General features: G+C 42.8%; 1 protein-coding gene across 3 annotated transcripts in view; it reads left to right on the plus strand.

The window, feature by feature from the left end:
• Window positions 1-23,379, plus strand: part of FZD6 (frizzled class receptor 6) — a 74,538-nt gene that overhangs the window by 26,570 nt on the left and 24,589 nt on the right. The window contains exon 1 of one of the 3 annotated variants that reach the window (XM_056522542.1): window positions 7,495-7,588. The exons of the other annotated variants lie outside the window; for them this stretch is intronic. The gene's annotated coding sequence lies outside the window, so the exon portion shown is untranslated. Of the gene's footprint in view, window positions 1-7,494; window positions 7,589-23,379 lie in introns of those variants that run through there. 3 annotated transcript variants of the gene reach the window in all.

The following is a 23,379-nucleotide window of genomic DNA, read 5'->3' on the forward strand; positions in this document are numbered from 1 at the left end:
GGGGTGGTGTAACTGTGAAAGGGTGTGTGTATATGTAGTGTTTTACTCTTTATTTTTGTAGTGTAGTGTAGTGTTTAGGGTACATTCACATGGACGGGGGTTTACAGCGAGTTTCCTGCTGGGAGTTTGAGCTGTGGTGGAAAAATTGCCGCAGCTCAAACTCAAATCGGGAAACTCACACTGCCGTTACTCCCTGTCAAGAACGGACAGTAAAGTCTTTTTTTTGTGACTTTAAAGGAAAACTGTCACTTTTTTTCTCCCGCACTATCCACAGGTACTGGTGGATAGTGCGGGAGATGCTGATTAAAATGAGCCCTACCTTGTCCGGATCTGCTCCGCCGTTCTCCTGCAGTTGTGGTTTTATTATCTGTTGAAATCTTCCTGTAACTGGCACGGGCGGGGCTTCGGCGCTTAACTGGCACTGACGTCAGCGCCGCTTATGAATATTCATCCCCCAGTTAGGAGCGGCAAAGAGAGGGAGAACTGGAGGGAGGGGGGATGAATATTCATAAGCGGCGCTGACGTCAGTGCCAGTTAAGCGCCGAAGCCCCGCCCGTGCCATTTACAGGAAGATTTCAACAGATAATAAAACCACAATTGCGGGAGAACGGCGGAGCAGATCCGGACAAGGTAGGGCTCATTTTAATCACCAGTACCTGTGGATAGTGCGGGAGAAAACAAGTGACAGTTTTCCTTTAACGGCCGTTCTTGTGACAGGGAGTAATGGGCAACAATGGGTCCCGACGGCTCACATTTACTATTATGGGGGCCGCTGGGCGCAGTTATGAATAGCGGGAGAAAAAGAGGGCACAAGTAGTAATTTTTCTCCTGCTATTCTGCCCGGCTCTCCCGACGGCCGTCACACTGCCGTGTACTTACGTCAGTGTGAAAGGAGCCTCATAACCGTAGTGTGAATGTAGCCTATAGGCCGCTTTCACACTATAGAATGCTCCGTTTTAAAGATCCGTTATAATGACCCGTTAACAAAACCATTAAAAACAGACTGCTAGTATGGTCTTGACATGTAAGTGAGGCAGACGCTCGGCGTCTGTTATCCCCTATGCCAGTGGTCTTCAACCTGCGGACCTCCAGATGTTGCAAAACTACAACTCCCAGCATGCCCGGACAGCCAACGGCTGTCCGAGCATGCTGGGAGTTGTAGTTTTGCAACATCTGGAGGTCCGCAGGTTGAAGACCACTGCCCTATGCCCTGTGTCCGCCATAAAGCATCTCTCACTGTGTCGAGCAGTGACGCAGTAGAGAGATGTTTTAGACCTGGCAGCCCCTGTATAAACATTTATCAATAATAAATAAAAATACAGTACACTTTGCAACACACACACATATGTACATATACATTCATTTATTATAACAAATATTTTAATAAAAAATTATGACACATACCCTTTTAAGCCACTTTATTTTTGCAAAAACAGCACTAGGCACTCAATGGTTAAAGGGGTGGAAAAAAAAAAAAAATAATATATATATATATATATATATATATATATATATTTTTTTTTTTTTTTTTTTTTTTTAATCAACTGGTGCCAGAAAGTTAAACAGATTTGTAAATTACTTCTATTAAAAAATCTTTATCCTTCCAGTACTTTTTAGCAGCTGTATGCTATAGAGGAAATTGAAATCTCTTTTTTGTCTTGTCCACAGTGCTCTCTGCTGACACCTGATGCCCGTATCAGGAACTCTCCAGGGCAGGAGAAAATCGCCAATGCAAACCTATGCTGCTCTGGACAGTTCCTGACACGGACAGAGGTGTCAGCAGAGAGCACTGTGGACAAGACAAAAAAGAAATTCAAAAAGGAAAGAATTTCCTCTGTAGCATACAGCTGCTAAAAAGTACTGGAAGGGTAAAGATTTTTTTAATAGAAGTAATTTACAAATCTGTTTAACTTTCTGGCACCAGTTGATTTAAAAAAAAAAAAAAACATTTTCCACCGGAGTACCCCTTTAATTGCCTGACGGCTCCCTTGTTTTCTTATGGAGGGGAGGGGGGATGGAAATGACAGGACAAGTACAGGACTTCTGGCAGGGTTAGGAAAATAAGAACAGGAGGACTGTGTGCAGTGTATTCTACCCTACCTAAATTCCATAAAGACACCAACGGCTGTCCAGGCATGCTGGGAGTTGTAGTTTTGCAACATCTGGAGGCACCCTGGTTGGGAAACACTGGTTTATAGAGATCGTGCAGAAGGTGGAGCGGCATCACACTGTGCAGACTACACAGCACAACCCAACGCTGCTCCAGTACCTGGCAGTGAAGGTGCAGATCGGACAGCTGGCTTATGATTAAGTGGCTGCCGTGATAGGTTAGAAGAATTTAAACGGGTACTCCGGTGGAAAACGTTTAGTTTTTTTTTTTTAGATCAACTGGTGCCAGAACATTAAACAGATTTGCAAATGACTTCTATTTAAAAATATTAATTCTTCCAGGACTTATCAGCTGCTGTATACTCCAGAGGAAGTTGTTTTATTTTTTAATTTCTTTTCTGTCAGACCACAGTGCTCTCTACTGACACAGATTTGCAAATTACTTCTATTTAAAAATATTCATCCTTCCAGGACTTATCTGCTGCTGTATACTCCAGAGGAAGTTCTTTTATTTTTTTATGTATTTTCTGTCAGACCACAGTGCTCTCTACTGACACAGATTGGCAAATGACTTCTATTTAAAAATATTCATCCTTTCAGGACTTATCTGCTGCTGTATACTCCAGAGGAAGTTCTTTTATTTTTGAATTTCTTTTCTGTCTGACCACAGTGCTCTCTGCTGGCCCCTCTGTCCATGTCAGGAAGAGCAGGAGAGGTTTGCTATGGGGATTTGCTCCTGCTCTGGACAGTTCCTAAAATGGACAGAGATGTCAGCAGAGAGCACTGTGGTCAGACAGGAAAGGAAATTGAAAAAGAAAAGAACTTCCTGTGGAGCAAATAGCAACTGATAAGTACTGGAAGGATTAAGATTTGTAAATAGAAGTCATTTACAAATCTGTTTAACTTTCTAGCACCAGTTGATTTAAAACAATTGTTCTCCACTGGAGTACCCCTTTAAAGGGGTATTCCAGGAAAAAACTTTTTCATATATACATATCAACTGGCTCCAGAACGTGAAACAGATTTGTAAATGACTTCTATTAAAAAAATCTTAATCCTTTCAGTACTTATGAGCTTCTGAAGTTAAGGTTGTTCTTTTCTGTCTAAATCCTCTCTGATGACACGTGTCTCGGGAAACACCCAGTTTAGAAGAGGTTTGCTATGGGGATTTGCTTCTAAACTGGGCATTTCCCGAGACACGTGTCATCAGAGAGGATTTAGACAGAAAAGAACAACCTTAACTTCAGAAGCTCATAAGTACTGAAAGGATTAAGATTTTTTAATAGAAGTAATTTACAAATCTGTTTAACTTTCTGGAGCCAGTTGATATATATAAAAAAAAGTTTTTTCCTGGAATACCCCTTTAAAGGCTTTCTCCCTATTCAGCTAAACACTGTTCACATATTCCCTTGGATCCTTCATGTTACATTTTACACTGTGTAGTTAACCATAAACCAAGGCCATCCATCAGCGCCCATGCCAGGCTCTGCGGGGAACGAATTCTCCTCATACATATTGTTTCCAGCCAAGTGTTAAGGAATGTGCTTCTGTTTGTACGGATACCAAGCATTGATCTGTAGATAGAAATCTCCATTCTTCATGTAGAGCTCCCTGCAAGACAGTCTTTCCCAACCAGGGTGCCTCCAGATGTTGCAAAACTACGACTCCCAGCATGCCCGGACAGCTGAAGGCTGTCCGGGCATGCTGGGAGTTGTAGTTTTGCAACAGCTAGCTTCACTCTGGTTGGGAAACACTACTTTAAGATATTCGTAGTAATATTGCCGGAGTTTAAAGGGGTACTCCGGTGGAAAAATTATTATTATTATTTTTTTTTTTTAAATGAACTGGTGCCAGAAAGTTAAACAGATTTGTAAATGACTTCTATTAAAAAATCTTTACCCTTCCAGTACTTTTTAGCAGCTGTATGCTACAGAGGAAATTCTTTACTTTTTGAATTTCTTTGTCTTGTCCACAGTGCTCTCTGCTGACACCTGATGCCCGTATCAGGAACTGGAGAAAATCCCCATAGCAAACCGATGCTGCTTTGGACAGTTCCTGATACGGTCATCAGGTGTCAGCAGAGAGCACTGTGGACAAGACAAAAAAGAAATTCAAAAAGAAAAGAATTTTCCTCTGTAGCATACAGCTTCTTCAAAGTACTGGAAGGATAAAGATTTTTTTTTTTTTATAGAACTAATTTACAAATCTGTTTCACTTTCTGGCACCAGTTGATTTAAAAAAAAAAAAAAATGTTTTCCACTGGAGTACCCCTTTTAAACTCCGGTCATATTACTACGAATATCTTAAAGTAGTGTTTCCCAACCAGAGTGAAGCTAGCTGTTGCAAAACTACAACTCCCAGCACGCCCGGACAGCCAAAGGCTGCATTTTGTTTTTTTTTCTAATAGGATGTATTTTGTAATTTATTGCTGTAGTGGTGTTTACAGGGTTAATAGGCTTGACAGGCGGCACAGAAGTGGAACTGCCCCGAAGGCAAATTCGATAAAACCAGTTGTACTGCTAACCGGACAGTCACTTTCTCTGTCACGCTATGTTGTCTGGACTCAAATCCCATCCCCCCCCGTACTCATTGCCTCCAACTGGGAAAATTAGGCAATAAAGGACTATGGGGGAGATTCATCAAAACCAGTGTAGAGGAAGAGTGGGGCAGTTGCCCATAGCAACCAATCAGATCGCTTCTTTCATTTTTAACAAGGCCTTTCAAAAATGAAAGAAGCAATCTGATTGGTTGCTATGGGCAACTGGGCAACCTTTACTCTGCACAGGTATTAATAAATGTCCCATTGGGAGAGATTTATCAAAACCTGTGCAAAGGAAAAGTTGCCTAGTTGCCCATAGCAACCAATCAGATTGCTTCTTTCATTTTGCAGAGGCCTTGTTAAAAATGAAAGAAGCGATCTGATTGGTTGCTATGGGCAACTGGCCAATTTGTCCCCCATTATGTCCCCCATAAATCTCCCCCATTATGTTGACACGTCGGAATGTCCTACCGGGAAATGTTCAGGCGGACATGGCACAGACAGTGGGCGCCGGCAATATTCTGAGCAGAGTCTGCAGAGTGAATTGAGGTGTCTTGACCCTAAGGCCGCGTTCACACGACGTAAATTCCACCTATCAGCATTTTCTGCAGAATTCCGCAGTTTTTTAACATTTGCGGAATCTGTGCGGAATTCCTGCAGAAATGTATGCGGAATTTCCGCACAAATTCCGTATGATTCCGCAGCTCAAAAAGATTGACTTTATTGATATAAAGAGAGAGACTTTATTTAAAAAGATAGACTTTATCTTAATTGAACAGTTAAAATTCTGCACGGATTTGCCACAAATCAAGCCCCCATTGACTTCATTTTGCCACCGAATTCCGGAAAATATATAAGACCAGTCTTATATTTTTCCAGACCGCAGAAATAGGGATTTCCGCATCAGTCATTCCGCAGCAGAAATTCTGTACATTGCAGAATCCCATTAATGTTAATGGGCAATACATTTAGGCGGAATTCCGCATGGATTATCCGCTGTGTGAACGCGGCCTAAGAGTATGTTGAAAAGCGGAATTTCTGCAATTCCATTCAGCAAAGCTTGCTGAATGGAATTACGGCAGAATTTCTGTGTTCTCAGGACACAGAATTATAACGAAATTCAAGACCCTTTGACTTTAATGGGATTCCGCTGAATACCGGAAAATAGAAGACTGATCTTATTTTTTGCGGATATTTTGGCGGAAAGCATAAATTCCGCTGTGTGAATAAAACAGCAAAATACCATTAAAATGAATGTACAGTAAATTTTGGCAGAATTTCCACGAAAGAATTCCGCATGGACAGTCTTCCGTTTGAACATAGCCTAAGCGCCTATACACCTTAAAGGGGTACTCCGCTGCTCAGCATTTGGAACAAACTGTTCCGAACGCTGGAGCCGGCGCTGGGAGCTCGTGACGTCATAACCCTGCCCCCTCATGATGTCACACTCCGCCCCCTCAATGCAAGTCTATGGGAGTGGGCATGGCGGCTGTCATCATGAGGGGGTGGGGCTATGACATCACAAGCTCCTAGTGCCGGCTCCAGCATTCAGAACAGTTTGTTCCGAATGCTGAGCAGCGGAGTACCCCTTTAACTACACTAAAGACAGTCAAACCAACCCTTGCCAATACTTTTAGCCAACTGTCTAAGGCAGTGTTTCCCAACCCGTTTGCCTCCAGCTGTTGCAAAACTACAAGGCCCAGCATGCCTGGACTCTGTGCATGCTGGAAGTTGTAGTTTTGCAACATCTGGAGGCACACTTGTTGGGAAACATTGGTCTGAGGTGCATGATAGCCTTCCATTTCCCATCCGATGTGCAGAGTTGAGTCGGGTGTGTTGGATTTTTAACACCCAGCCATATTGTTCTTTGAGGGATAATCCGACTCCAGAGCAGTCTGGCTGCAGCTTAACCATCCCCATAGAGAACACATGGGGGGAGATTTATCAAAACCTGTGTAGAGGAAGAGTGGTGCAGTTGCCCATAGCAACCAATCAGATTGCTTCTTTCATTTTTAAAAAGTCCTATTGCCACAGTAGATTTACACCTGTAAATCGCCACATATTGTTATGTACTGCTATCTAGGTGTGGCCTGGTGACTGGCATAGCTGATGTTGCCCAAGGCTGAAAGAAAAGCGGAGGCTTGGAAGAGATGTGCGATTTCAACATTGCTAAGATGTTCTGGCAAGTAGCACTTACTGTGGACAATTACCGTATATACTCGAGTATAAGCCGACCCGAATACAAGCCGAGGCCCCTAATTTTACCCCAAAAACCCAGGAAAAGTTGACTCGTCTATAAGCCTGGGGTGGGAAATAAATCATCCCCCCATGTCATCATCCAGACCCCCGTCATCATCCCCCCCCCCCCCCCTTCATCATCACCGCCTGTCAATCCCTTCATCAGTGGTCTTCAACCTGCGGACCTCCAGATGTTGCAAAACCACAACTCCCAGCATGCCCGGACAGCCATCGGCTGTTCGGGCATGCTGGGTGTTGTAGTTTTGAAACCTCTGGAGGTCCGCAGGTTGAAGACCACTGCGGCCTTCGTCATCATCCAGCCCCCCCATTTTGTTTTGTACTCACCCCCCTCGGCGGGAAGTTAGGGTGAGCTGGTCCGGGCTATCTATGCTGCAGGGACCGTCCAGTGGGGAGGATTAGTCGTTGCGGGCTTTCCATTTTCACCAGGGGGGCCACTTCTCCGCGCGTCGGGCCCGGACTAGTGCGTTGCCTTGACAACGATGCACAGGGACGTTGCGCATGAACGTCCCTGTGCGTCGTCGTCAAGGCAACATCACTACTCCGGGGCCGGGCCCAAAGCGCAGAGAAGATGCCCCCCCCCGGTGAAAATGGAAAGCCCGCAACGACTAATCCTCCCCACCGGACGGTCCCTGCAGCATAGATGGCCCAGACCAGCTCACCCTAACTTCCTGCCGAGGGGAGGTGAGTACAAAACAAAAGGGGGGGGGGGGGGCTGGATGAATTTTCAAAACTACAACACCCACCATGTCTTGCTGGGAGTTGTAGTTTTGCAACATCTGGAGGTCCGCAGGTTGAAGACCACTGATGAAGAGAATGACAGGCGGAGAGTTCACTCGAGTATAAGCCGAGGGGGGCTATACTCCTTATACTTGAGTATATACGTTACTGTGGAATTTCCTGTTTAATAGCCGGCTGTACATTGTGCACATTTTCCTACATTAAATTAATCCAGAGATATAAAGGGGTGATCAGAAGTGCCCTTTATCACCCATGTATACCTACTATTAGGCCCAGGGATGTCATTTGAAGATCAGACGCCTTATAAGGTGTCTTATGTGGCTGAGTGGTCTTGGGGCCTCCTATGGCCCAAGGCCTGGGTTCAAATGCTAGGCCTCCGCTTACACCTCATACACACAGCCGTATTGTGGTTCCATACAACCTCCTGGTGGCACGGTTCTACACCACCTTTAGAAGTCTTTAGGGGAGTGAAAACGCCCCTGGAAGCAGCACAATTTCTGTGGGGTCCCAGAGGTCAAACCCTAGCTATATACCATTTCTTGATTATATGATTTTAAAGCATTCCTGTCATTTCAGGTGACCTTTCTGGATAAGTTGCCCTGTGTATGTACATGTAGACACTAGCTTGTATATTTTGGTGGGGCACACTGGGGGCCAAGACAAAGATAAGAGGGGCAATTATTAAACACTACATATACACATAGGGGTGAGTGCTGCGGCCTCTTCCTTACAAGCAGCCTTAGCTGAACAAGTAGAAGCTGGTTACCATGCAGACAAAGAGGCTTCAGCACATGCTCATATACCGTGGCCCTTTTTAGACAGTAGGTAGACACTCTTGGGAAGCCTGACAAATTTGTTGTGGGTGGGGGGGGGGGCATAACCTTTAGGAGGCAACAGGGATGCTGGGTAGGCTGGATTCCGCCTCCTTTTTGCAAGGGACAGCACTTACATATTAGCAACAAAGGACAATACACTCTGTATCTCCAGAAAGGTGTCCATCCAGGTAAGTTATACATCATTTTAATCCAGTTTACCCACATAGTTAAAGGATCCCCACAATCTCCCACACGGGCCCCAGCATTGCCGCTCTGAGCGGCTAATGTGCGTAGCGGTTCAGGCTGGTGGTGGTGTAATGGGGTGGGGGACATTTTCTTGGAACACTTTTGGCCCCTTAGTACCAATTAAGTATTTTTACATTTAAATAGGCACTGTCAGATACAAAAACTTTTGATATGTTGTAAAGCATGTAAACCAATAGGTTTTGCAATTGCTTTCATTAGAAAATTTTCAGTATTTCATACTGAAAAAGCCAGTCAAACAACTGCCCTACCTGCCTGCTTGGACACATACTAGTCCTGCTGTGTCCATGCATCATCACCTATGTCATGGACACACTTCCTTGATTGACAGCTGTGAGTGCAGGGCTCAGAGCTGGAGGAAAAATCCTCCCACAGCTTGTGTACCGCTACTGTTAGTGAGGACAAGCTGGGAGTTATAGTTTTGCTAATGCTAGGGGAGATGTGAGCAGACACATACTGAGGGAGGGGGCGGAGACCTGCACAGTGAGGCCACGCCCCCTCCCTTTGAGAGGAATTCAGACTAGTGAGCTAAATTAAAAATGTAATAAAAAAATAAATAAAGGTGCTAGACACACAAAAGTGATATATTTAAAAAAAAGTTTTTTTGTTGGATCTGACTGGTACGCTTGGCAAAGCGCTATATAGGGTAAAATCAGTATCCTCACCATCCCCGGGGGACGCTCCTGCCCCCAGGGATGGTGAAGAAATGAAGTTATAAACTAGTCATCGCTGCGACCGTAAGTAGTCCCCTGGGCGGGGAGCTCCTCTTACCTAGACCCATTACTGCGGCTGGCCGCGACGCCCCCTCCACTTGTTTGACGGGCCGCGTCATCACTCTGCTCCATCTGTTCAGCGAACACAGCTGAGGGGGCGTCGCGGCTGTCCGCAGTAACGGGTCTAGGTAAGAGAAGCTCCCCACCCAGTAAACTACTTACGACCGTGGCGGGGACCAGTTTATAAGTTCATATCTTCACCATCCCTGGGGGCAGGAGCGTCCCCCGGGGATGGTGAGGATACAGATTTTACCCTATATAACGATTTGCCATGCGTTATATAGGGTAAAATCTGATGATTGCTTTCCTTTAACAGCTGACCTCAGTATTGTTGCTGACCATGTCCATCCCTTTATAACCACAGTGAAACCATCTTCTGATGGCTACTTCCAGCAGGTCCCAATCTCACATAATCGCATACTTAAAAAAGGGGGCACTGTACTCAAATGGCCTCCACAGTCACCAGATCTCAATCCAATAGAACATCGCTGGGATTTGGTGGAACGGAAGATTCTCCTGATGGATGTGCAGTTTACAAATCTGCACTAACTGTGTGATGTCATCATGTATATATGGAGGAACTGTGTGATGTCATCATGTCTATATGGAGGAACTGTGTGATGTCATCATGTCTATATGGAGGAACTGTGTGATGTCATCATGTATATATGGAGGAACTGTGTGATGTCATCATGTATATATGGAGGAACTGTGTGATGTCATCATGTCTATATGGAGGAACTGTGTGATGTCATCATGTATATATGGAGGAACTGTGTGATGTCATCATGTCCATATGGAGGAACTGTGTGATTTCATCATGTCTATAATGGAGGAACTGTGTGATGTCATCATGTCTATATGGAGGAACTGTGTGATGTCATCATGTATATATGGAGGAACTGTGTGATGTCATCATGTCCATATGGAGGAACTGTGTGATGTCATCATGTCTATATGGAGGAACTGTGTGATGTCATCATGTCCATATGGAGGAACTGTGTGATGTCATCATGTCCATATGGAGGAACTGTGTGATGTCATCATGTATATATGGAGGAACTGTGTGATGTCATCATGTCCATATGGAGGAACTGTGTGATGTCATCATGTCTATATGGAGGAACTGTGTGATGTCATCATGTCCATATGGAGGAACTGTGTGATGTCATCATGTCTATATGGAGGAACTGTGTGATGTCATCATGTCTATATGGAGGAACTGTGTGATGTCATCATGTCTATATGGAGGAACTGTGTGATGTCATCATGTCTATATGGAGGAACTGTGTGATGTCATCATGTCCATATGGAGGAACTGTGTGATGTCATCATGTCCATATGGAGGAACTGTGTGATGTCATCATGTCCATATGGAGGAACTGTGTGATGTCATCATGTCCATATGGAGGAACTGTGTGATGTCATCATGTCCATATGGAGGAACTGTGTGATGTCATCATGTCCATATGGAGGAACTGTGTGATGTCATCATGTCCATATGGAGGAACTGTGTGATGTCGTCATGTCCATATGGACCAAAATCTCTAAGACACATTCCCAGCACCTTGTCGAAAGTATTCCACATAGAACGAAGGTAGTTCTGAAGGCCCACAAGGTACTAGCAAAGTACTTAAAGGGGTATTCCAGGAAAAAAATTTTTTTTTTTTTTTTTTTTTTTATATCAACTGGCTCCAGAAAGTTAAACAGATTTGTAAATTACTTCTATAAAAAAAAAAAAATCTTAATCCTTTCAGTACTTATCAGCTGCTGGAGTTGTGTAGTTCTTTTCTGTCTGACAACAGTGTTCTCTGTTGACATCTATGCTTGTCTCGGCAACTGCACCGAGTAGAAGAGGTTTGCTATGGGGATTTGCTTCTAAACTGGGCGGTTCCCGAGACACGTGTCATCAGAGAGGATTTAGACAGAAAAGAACAACTCAACTTCAGCAGCTCATAAGTACTGAAAGGATTACGATTTTTTTATAGAAGTAATTTACAAATATGTTTAACTTTCTAGAGCCAGTTGAGATAGATATAGAATATATTAAAAAAAAAGTTTTTTCCTGGATAACCCCTTTAATAAATTGGCCAGCAATTGTATAAGCTACAGAACTGAACGGATACCGATCTCCAGCTGTATGGTTTAGTGTTTGTTGACTCGGGTTATATTTTCCATTTGCTGGCAGATGACAAGTCTCCCCTTGTTTTTGTAAAAAAAAAAAAAAAAAAAAAAAAAAAAAAAAAAAAAAAAACAGTGGAAAGTCCTTGTTTTATAGGGACATGTATTCAGCCGCATGTACATGTCTGACAGGTTCCGCCAGTAACCGAATAGCAGAGTGATTATATGTTTTTATCATGACCGCTCTTGCTGCAGGTAGAGTTGTGGTGTGAATTACACTGCGCAGTTCCATATTTTTTAAATCAATCTCTTTATATTCAGTTACATTCCCAAAAAAAAAAAAAAAAAATACATGTTTTTTTTTTCTCTCTCCTCTGTGATGTGTCCTTACCCCCCGGGGCCGTATCATTTGATCTGGGCTAAGACGTACGTGCAAGTTTTATGAGTCAGGAATGATTTGATATGGATTTCGGAGGCGCTGTTATAACTTGCTACTGTGCAAACTTCTTGGATCTAAAGTGACACTTTTCAGACATATTTCTATATATATTTTTTTTTTTTTTTTTTTTCGTCGCGCTGTCTTACTTTTTCAAGGGGCGGACGTAATTTTGGCTAAACAGGTATGAAATGACTCTGCCGCAACTTGTAATTACTGATACTGATACCGCGGAATAATTCTCCAACACCTTCTCGGATCGCTGAGGATCTGGCGGCCCAGATTGTATCTAAGTGCTGCTTATTATATGAATCTAAAAGGAAAAAAAAAAGTCGTCTGATGAGCGGGATTACTGCCGCCAAATACGCAAACCTTGGTCAATTGAGTCTTGAGTGACCTGCGATGGCGTCTGTAGATTGATCGCTGTACTCCGTCTTGAGTGCTCTGTCTCTTGTTGTTGTTTTTTTTTTATTTTTTTTTATTTTTTTTATTGCGTATAAATTCACCATTATAAGACATTGGACATTACATAAAACATAACAGAAAACAAATATTAAAAATTATAATTAATACAACTACTAAATGTCTAGGATGAAAAAATCCTTTAAAAAAAAAGAAATAAAAAATAAAAATTGATGGTTATCATCAATTTTATCTGAAAAGATAAAAGACGTGAAAAGAGAAATACGCAAATTGTTCAGAGTGGCGGCCAAAGACAGAGGTACAGGGCTAATCCAGTCTCAAAGATCTTGTCGGCCTTACACATCTTTGTAATTACCCCAATATATATTTTTTTGTTTCTTCTGTATTTCTTAGATATACCCCTGGTGTATCCCACATTCGCCTAGGGCAGTGGTCTCCATCCTGCGGACCTCCAGATGTTGCAAAACTACAACTCCCAGCATGCCCGGACAGCCAGCGGCTGTCCGGGCATGCTGGGAGTTGTAGTTTTGCAACATCTGGAGGTCCGCAGGATGGAGACCACTGGCCTAGGGCATTGTTTCCCCACCAGTAAACCTCCAGCTGTTGCAACTCCTAGCATGCCCGGACAGCCAATCTAGATAAACCGCCGTCATACCTCGTACATGGAGCAGAAGTTGTTTAGATTGAATGACTGTTCTGGCTTATATTGGGAATTCCAAGTTAAAGCCCTCCTCCAAGTCCAGGATTTTTGCAAAAAAGGAAAATTTCTTATGGGCAGTCTGCAAACAGCGAGCATCGACAGAACATGCCGGCACTAGGACCGCTCGGACATTCGCCATAGACGGCAATGCATTTCCGAGTGGATTCCGCAGAAAGAATTGCCTCATGAATTCTTTCTGCGGAGGCCAGAATCAGGATTTCTGCATGGTGCTGCAGAATCCCATTGAAAAGAATTGGACTCTGCTGCAAGAGAATTTTTGAGCTGAATTTTTCAGCCGGATTCTGCTCGCATTATCATGGCTTAGTTAAAAGGTCAAATGGAGATGGAATTTCTTAACATAAAAAATCCTGCTTGGCTCAGTGTACTGTGCACTATATATGTTTGTTAGGCTGGGTTCACATCACGTTTTTTGCAATACAGTTTCCGTATCAGGTTTTTGATGAAAAACGGATTCCTCAAAACCGGACGAAACTGTATTAAAACGTGTGTACAAATTTTAACCCGTATACGGTTTTAAAAAATGATGTCCTGTTGCATCCGATGTTTAAGAAAAAAAAAGTACCGGATTTTTCGTCGTATAAGACGCACTTTTTCTTCCCTCAAAAATGGGGGGAAAAAGTCGGTGCGTCTTATACGGCGAATACACCCCTATCGCGGCGGTCCCTGCGGCCATCGACGGCCGGGACCCGCGGCTAATACAGGACATCACCGATCGCGTTGATGTCCTGTATTAACCCTTCAGACGCGGCGATCAAAGCTGACCGCCACGTCTGAAGGGAAAGTGACACTAACCCGGCTGTTCAGTCGGGCTGTTCAGGACCGCCGCGATTTCACCGCGGCGGTCCCGAACAGCCCGACTGAATAGCCGGGTTAGTGCTTACAGGACACCGGGAGGGACCTTACCTGCCTCCTCTGTGTCTTCTCCTTTCAGGGATCCCCTGTATGGCCGGCGCTCTCCTTCCTCGTCATCACGTTGTCGCGTATGTGCGTCGGCGTGCGTAATGACGTGATGGCGGCGACGGAGAGCGAGGATACCCGGCCGGCAGCAGAGACGTTCAGCAGCAGGCCGGCAGCAGAGCGGCGGGGACACGGCGACAGCGATGGAGCGACATCCAGTGAGTATTACCTCCTATGCAGTGGTCTTCAACCTGCGGACCTCCAGATGTTGCAAAACTACAACTCCCAGCATGCCCGGACAGCCAACGGCTGTCCGGGCATGCTGGGAGTTGTAGTTTTGCAACATCTGGTGGTCCGCAGGTTGAAGACCACTATTGGGTTCAAAATCTTTAATTTTTTAGATTTTGCACCTAAAAATAGGGTGCATCTTATACGCCGGTGCGTCCTATAGGGCGAAAAATACGGTATACGTTTTTAACTTTTCATTCCATTATGAATAAAGTTTTTTACTTGTTTGATTGAAATTCCAAGAAAAAAACTGTGCAAAGTCAAAAATCGTAACCGGATGGAACTGTACGCACATACGATTCTGTACGTTTCCCATTGACTCCCATGTTAAAACAAAACTTATGCGTTTCAATATGTTTTTTCACCCGGACCAAAATCCGTGGTAGGCTACGTTTTTGGGTGCGGGGAAAAAACTGACAAAACCGTACAGGATGCAAAACGGACACAACCTGATGCATCGTTTGGCATACAGTTTTCAATGGAGAGTCAGTGCATACGGTTTCCAATACGGTTCTGTGGGGTTTTCAAATTGAGAACATATACGGGAACTGTACTGCAAAATCGTGGTGTGAACCCGGCCTAAGCCAGTGTGCTTACCACATACTTTCTTGTAAGTATAGAGATTACGGTAGATTGTAGTAAGCAGCAGAGTATTCACAGGGAGAGGTTAGGGAACTCCTTAAAGCTAGGATAAAGCCTTCGTCACATACTATTAATCTAATACAAATAATCCCATCCGAGAATTAAAAATACAATGTTTGTAGGACATTAAATCCACCAACAAATAGCACAAACCAGCCATGTCCTTATTTCTGACCTGCAAATTTCTACCATTACAAACAGTTTGAAGCGTTGACTGTCCAGCAGTCCAGATGGACTATAGGTAGGAAAATGGGACGTGTCACCTCAGGGACCCAGGGGACCAAGACCTTCCCACTCCCTGTCTAGGCTCTATCTATCTCATATCTATCTATATATCTCATATCTATCTATATATCGCATATCTATATATCTCTTATCTATCTCATATCTATCTATATATCTCATATCTATATATCTCATATCTATATATCTCATATCTATATATCTCATATCTATCTCATATCTATCTATATATCTCATATCTATCTATCTATCTCATATCTATATATCTCATATCTATCTCATATCTATCTATATATCTCATATCGATCTATCTATCTTCTATCTCTCATATCTATCTATCTATCTATCTATCTCATACCTATCTATCTATATATCTATCTATCTCATATCAATCTATCTATATATCTATCTACCTATCTATCTCATATCTATCTATATATATCTCTCTCTCTCATATCTATCTATCTCATATCTATCTACCTATCTATCTCATATCTATCTATCTGTCTATCTCATATCTATCTACCTATCTATCTCATATCTATCTATCTCATATCTATCTATCTCATATCTATCTATCTCATATCTATCTATCTACCTCATATCTATCTATCTACCTCATATCTATCTATCTATCTCATATCTATCTACCTATCTCATATCTATCTATCTCATATCTATCTATCTCATATCTATCTATCTATCTCTCATATCTCTCTATCTCATATCTATCTCATATATCTATCTATCTCATATCTATCTATCTATCCCATATCTCTCTATCTCATATCTATCTCATATATCTATCTATCTATCTATCTCATATCTATCTATCTCATATCTATCTATCTATCTCATATCTATCTATCTCATATCTATCTATCTCATATCTATCTGTCTTTCTATTCATATCTATATACTTATCTTCTACCATAGACCTGAATGGAGGGGCGTGTCATTAAGAGTGGTATGGCTATGACGTCACGATCTGCCACCTGAACCCTGCATTTGTTCAGGACACCAGGTGCTGAGGGAGATTGCAGGGGGCCTAGCGGCGGGACCCCCGCAATCAGACATCTTAGCAGTGTTTTCCAAACAGTATGGGAGGTATTTATCAAAGGATTTATGTGGGGGTTTTTTTCACGTCACTTTGGCACAGTGTCTTATTGCACCAAAGTTTTGCGCATCTTCTCCACTGTCATTTGTTTAAATTTTCTCAAAATCACACGGTCCTGTGTGTGATTTTTACTCTGGTCAGTAATGCATCATTTGCGATTATCAATCTTTGGCGCAGTTTTGCGCCTTTAGGGGTGCCTTTTGGCGCAATTCACCGCCAAGAAATTTTGCACATGGAAAACACACTTAGCAATGTCAGAAAATGTAAAGGCGTCAAAATACATTAAAACATTTTTTGTGTGAAAGCAGCGACGCCTCCGGGGCTGCGCAATACTATCCTGCGACATAGTTGTCTCTGAGGAACCTTCACCTCCGTTGAGCCAGCATTGGACATGGCCGCACAGGTTCAGGAAAGGTAAAGCACTAAAGCAGTGGTCTCCAACCTGCGGACCTCCAGATGTTGCAAAACTACAACTCCCAGCATGCCCGGACAGCCAACGGCTGTCCGGGCATGCTGGGAATTGTAGTTTTACAACATCTGGAGGTCTGCAGGTTGAAGACCACTGCACTAAAGTAACAAAAAAAAAAAAACTACTCAAGTTGAAAATAAAATCCATTTCACATGGTGACTATAAACCCCCAAAAGAAAATACCTCATGTCGCTCGCTGATATACTGCAGGAGGGACCCCGAAATGGCTGCTCTACCGGGTAAAATACGCGTCCTCTGTGGGGGTAAGTTCTGTGTAAAAGGCGCTGTGAACGGATGATTTCAACATTTGCGCCAAAATTACTAACAACGTGCGCCAAATGATAAATTTGGTGCATGTCCACGAAAACCAAAGTGAAGAAAAAAAAGGGTAAAAAGAAACTGTCAACAGTCAAAATTGATAAATACCCCCCCCCCAATGTCTCCAGCTGTTGCAAAACTTCCAGCATGCCCGGAACAGCCATTGGCGGTTTAGTAACAACTGGAACTTTTTCAAATTCCCATCAGGGCTCTCACCCCTCCGGGACTAATAATCCCCAACTAGGGAACCCCATAAATTGTATTATATAAAACTTCTCTTTATTATTTCTTCTTAAAAATACTAAAGTGTGACTGAAAACAAAATCTACACGTGTCATTTAAAATCCCAGCTTCTGGATCATTGATTAATGGAGGGCATGTTCCTATTATATCTTTGTTGGTCAACCTAAAAGCTCTCTACAGGGGTGCTAGGAATTTCCTCCATTGGATTTATTAATTTTCCAACATTAATTATTTTGATCCAGATATGCTGCTAATTAAAAATGCACCACATTAACCCCCCCCCCCCCATACTTACCAGAACCCTCCTCCTTATCATCACAGAGAGCATCTCCGCTTCATTCAAGGCCTAGTGGCCAAAATGGAAACTGCAGGGATTCAGAATTATTTTATTATCAATATATAATAGTAGATATAAATATAAAAAAGTAGATAATAAGATAAGAATATAATTAGCAAAATGGAAAATTAAAGGGGTATTCCAGGAAAAAACATTTTTTTTATATATATATATATCAACTGGCTCCGGAAAGTTAAACAGATTTGTAAATGACTTCTATTAAAAATCTTAATCCTTCCAATAGTTATTAGCTTCTGAAGTTTTCTGTCTAACTGCTCAATGATGATGTCACGTCACGGGAGCTGTGCATGCTGGGAGAATATCTCTTGCATGATGGGAGAATATCCCCATAGGAGCTGGACAGCTCCCGGGACGTGAGTCATCAGAAAGTAGTTAGACAGAAAACAGCAACTCAACTTCAGAAGCTAATAACTATTGGAAGGATTAAGATTTTTTAATAGAAGTAAATTTACAAATCTATTTAACTTTCCGGAGCCAGCTGATATATGAAAAAAAAAGTTTTTGCCTGGAAAACCCCTTTAAGTAAAACATTATCAAAAATTCTTAATAAAATATGTAAAATTTGATTTAAAGAATGAAACTTTAAATAAAAAAAATTATAAAATAAAACTAGATTTAAACAATAGGTCATTTTGTGAGGGCACAGTCACTTTATGTGGGTTGTGTTTTGATGTGCATTTATCTATGGGAGAATACGTATCTATAGAGCAGAGTTTCCCAACCAGGGTGCCTCCAGCTGTTGCAAAACTACAACTCCCAGCAAGCTGGGAGTTGTAGTTTTGCAACAGCTGGAGGCACCCTGGTGTGGAATCACATAAAGAATACATGTCTATATCTCAATAATTTTTATAATTTTTTTTTTTTTTTATGAAAAACAGAAAACAGGTAGATAATATGATTTATTGAAGTATAAAGTTGCATAATAAACAAAACAATAAGATATTCTAATTTGTATTGTACGTCTATAAGTTTGTGAGCGGTTGTAGTCCGATGGAGGGGGATTCAGAAATTTGTGCAAGACATCAGCAGGTGTTGTTCATAGCAGCCAATTTTTTAGGTTTTCATGAAAATGATAGTTTTGATAAATCTCCCCAAATAATGTTATATAATTCTGTATGTGGTACAAACAATAGACCAAATGTCAAAGATACATAGCATGAAAACCGTAATAGCCTGTGGGTGCCAAACCCTACCTATACCAAACCCCAACGACCGTTTCGCGGTAGAACTCGCTTCCTCAGGGGGCGTAATAGCCTGTGGGTGCCAAACCCTACCTATACCAAACCCCAACGACAGTTTCGCGGTAGAACTCGCTTCCTCAGGGGGTGCATAAAAGTCGCACTACTACACCTACAAAAAATGCACCAGAAACTAGAATATACACAAAATATAAACAATCTTTATTTAAGCAAATAACAATTAAAAAAAAATATTATATAAAAACATACATAGAGTTAAAAAGTACAGCACCAGTTAGATACAAGGTATAGGTAAGGAGAGAGCACAGTAAATAAGATAGAAATAGCACTGGAAATTCACATATGAAGTACAAGGATATAGTATAAACATTAGACCAAATGTCAAAGATACATAGCATGAAAACAGTAATAGCCTGTGGGTGCCAAACCCTACCTATACCAAACCCCAATGACCGTTTTGCGGTAGAACTCGCTTCCTCAGGGGGCTTCAACGCCCCCTGAGGAAGCGAGTTCTACCGCGAAACGGTCGTTGGCGTTTGGTATAGGTAGGGTTTGGCACCCACAGGCTATTACGCCCCCTGAGGAAGCCAGTTCTACCGCGAAATGGTCGTTGGGGTTTGGTATAGGTAGGGTTTGGCACCCACAGGCTATTACGCCCCCTGAGGAAGCGAGTTCTACCGCGAAACGGTCGTTGGGGTTTGGTATAGGTAGGGTTTGGCACCCACAGGCTGTTATGCCCCCTGAGGAAGCGAGTTCTACCGCGAAACGGTCGTTGGGGTTTGGTATAGGTAGGGTTTGGCACCCACAGGCTATTACGCCCCCTGAGGAAGCGAGTTCTACCGCGAAACGGTCGTTGGGGTTTGGTATAGGTAGGGTTTGGCACCCACAGGCTATTTCTGTTTTCATGCTATGTATCTTTGACATTTGGTCTAATGTTTATACTATATCCTTGTACTTCATATGTGAATTTCCAGTGTTATTTCTATCTTATTTACTGTGCTCTCTCCTTACCTATACCTTGTATCTGACTGGTGCTGTGCTTTTTAACTCTATGTATGTTTTTATATAATATATATTTTTTAAATAGTTATTTGCTTAAATAAAGATTGTTTATATTTTGTGTATATTCTAGTTTCTGGTGCATTTTTTGTAGGTGTAGTAGTGCGACTTTTATCCACCTTAGTTTCTACTTATCTGGTAGAAATATGTTTTTCGTGATATAATTCTGTACGTGCATGTTGCTGGTGATTCTGTCTGCGCTCTCCCCAGTCCTGCTCTGACCCGCAGCGATTGTCCCTGTAATATTCCATCTAAGCGCTGTTTTCTGTAATAATAGCAGGCAGTCGGCTATTGTTATCATCACAATGGAGATATTGACGTGTGCCTGCTTGTAACTGTGATTCCTGTTTGTCCTCCATACTGCTAATCCGATATACTTACACTCCCTGTATGACAAACATCTCCTGAATGGGCCTGGCTCCCGCTTTCTGACATCTTATCCTGAAACCTTAAAGCGTCCCCGTCAGATCCAACAAAAAACTTTTTTTTTTTTAATACATCACTCAGTACCTATTCCTGACCATGTACATCTAATTTTTATGTGTCTAGCACCTTTATTTTTTTATTACACTTTTAATTTAGCTCACTAGTCTGAATTCCTCTCAAAGGGAGGGGGCGTGGCCTCACTGTGCAGGGCTCCGCCCCCTCCCTCAGTATTCTGTCTGCCCACATCTCCCCTTAGCAAAACTACAACTCCCAGCTTGTCCTCACTGACAGTAGCGGGACACAAGCTGACAGTGGGAGGATTTTTCCTCCAGATGTGAGCCCTGCGCTCACAGCTGTCAATCAAGGAAGTGTGTCCATGACATAGGTGATGACGCATGGACACAGCAGGACTAGTATGTGGCCAAGCAGGCAGGGGGGGCAGTTGTTTGACTGGCTTTTTCAGTATGAGAAAGGCTGTCCGGGCATGCTGGGAGTTGTAGTTTTGCAACAGCTGGAGGTACCCTGGTTGGGAAACACCGCTCTAGACTGATACATTGTTGGCTAGCCTAAAATCTGCATTATTTCTGGAATGAAGACTTCTAAGGAAAACTCAGATGCATATGTGAACATCGCCTTACATGCACTAACTCAATGCAGCAAAATGTTTGGACAAGAGGGAGATTTATTTACAACTAGCTGAATACCCGGTGTTGCCCGGTTTTTCCTTCCTAATCCTTGTTGGGGAGGAAAATAAAGGAGGAAGCTTTTGACTTCATATCCCGTCCTCCTATCCTGATCTCCTTTCCCGACCTCCTATCCCGACCTCCTATCCCGACCTCCTATCCCATCATCATATCCCGACCTTGTATCTCGACCTTGTATCTCGACCTCGTATCTCGACCTCGTATCTCGACCTCGTATCTCGACCTCGTATCTCGACCTCCTATCCCGACCTCCTATCCCGACCTCCTATCCCGACCTCCTATCCCGACCTCCTATCCCATCATCATATCCCGACCTTGTATCTCGACCTTGTATCTCGACCTCGTATCTCGACCTCGTATCTCGACCTCGTATCTCGACCTCGTATCTCGACCTCCTATCCCGACCTCCTATCCCGACCTCCTATCCCGACCTCCTATCCCGACCTCCTATCCCGACCTCCTATCCCGACCTCCTATCCCGACCTCCTATCCCGACCTCCCATCCCGACCTCCCATCCTGTCCTCATTTCCCGACCTGTAATATGTGGTACCAGGTATTGAAATATCTCCAGCCGTACGGAAGTTATGTGGGAACATACATTTCCCATTGATTTCCATGGGACTTTAAACAAAAACCCTGACCCTCACAAATGGGGTAGTTAAGGGTTAAATTAACTATCCTATATTTTAAGTGGACATATAAGTAACATGTGACCAAGTATTATAGAAATATCTCCAGCCGTTTGGAAGTTATGCAGTAACATATATTTCCCATAGACTTGTATGGGACTTTAAACAAAAACCCCACCCCTGGCAAATGGGGGTGAGTAAGGGTTAAATTACCTATCCTATGTTTGTTGCTGACATATAAGTAACATGTGGCCAAGTTTCATGTTAATATCTTTAGCCGTTTGGACGTGATGCTGGAACATACACACATAAACACACACATTTGGGGAGATTTATCAAAACCTGTGCAGAGGAAGAGTGGTCCAGTTGCCCATAGCAACCAATCAGATTGCTTCTTTCATTTTCCACAGGCCTCTTTAGAGGCCTGTGGAAAATGAAAGAAGCAATCTGATTGGTTGCTATGGGCAACTGCACCACTCTTCCTCTGCACAGGTTTTGATAAATCTCCCCCATTGAGTTTTATATGTATAGATTGAGACAAATTCTCAGCTGTGAAAAGTATTATGCTTCGTTCATACTATGGAAATCGAGCCTTAAATTTCCAATAGGAAAATCTGGACGGATTGCGCTGACTATTTCAGAGTGTGCGTACAGGATTCCACTCAGAATAAAGGCTGGGTTCACACCACGTTTTCTCCCATACGGGAGCGCATACGGCAGGGGGGAGCTAAAACCTCGCGCTCCAGTATGCCTTCGTATGCGCTCCCGTATGTAATTCATTTCAGTGAGGCGGCTGGAGTGAAACGTTCGGTCCAGTCGGCTCATTTTTGCGCCATATGCGCTTTTACAACCGGACCTAAAACCGTGGTTGACCACAGTTTTAGGTCCGAGGAAAAAGCGCATATGGCGCAAAAATGAGCCGACCGGACCGAACGTTTCACTCCGGCCGCCTCACTGAAATGAAATACATACGGGAGCGCATACGAAGGCATACGGGAGCGCGAGGTTTTAGCTCCCCCCTGCCGTATGCGCTCCCGTATGGGAGAAAACGTGGTGTGAACCCAGCCTAACTCTGAGAGGAATTTCTCAGTGGGGGAGATTTATCAAAACCTGTCCAGAGGAAAAGTTGCTGAGTTGCCCATAGCAACCAATCGGATCGCTTCTTTCATTTTTGAAAAGGCCTCTGAAAAATGAAAGTTATCTGATTGGTTGCTATGGGCGACTCAGCAACTTTTTCCTCTGGAAAAGTTTTGATAAATCTCCCCCAGTGTGAACTAGGCCTAAGGCCCTGTACAGGTTTTCAGCTTCTGGGCATTAATGAAAAATTTCTATTCACTGACAGTAAGCAGAGAGCTTTGAAATGATGACAAAATTCAAAGATAAGCATGCTGCGATTTTTTAAAACTTCCGCTGATCCCAAAACGGCAGAAAATGCAAAAGAAGAGTGAAAAAACGCCAAGTGGGTTTGGCGTTTCATATTTGCTTATTAAAAGGGTACTCCGGTGGAAAACTTTATTTATTTATTTTTTTTTATCAACTGGTGCCAGAAAGTTAAACAGATTGTAAATTACTTCTATTAAAAAATCTT

Source organism: Hyla sarda, chromosome 5 (assembly GCF_029499605.1).
Source record: "Hyla sarda isolate aHylSar1 chromosome 5, aHylSar1.hap1, whole genome shotgun sequence".
Classification (NCBI taxonomy): domain Eukaryota; kingdom Metazoa; phylum Chordata; class Amphibia; order Anura; family Hylidae; genus Hyla; species Hyla sarda.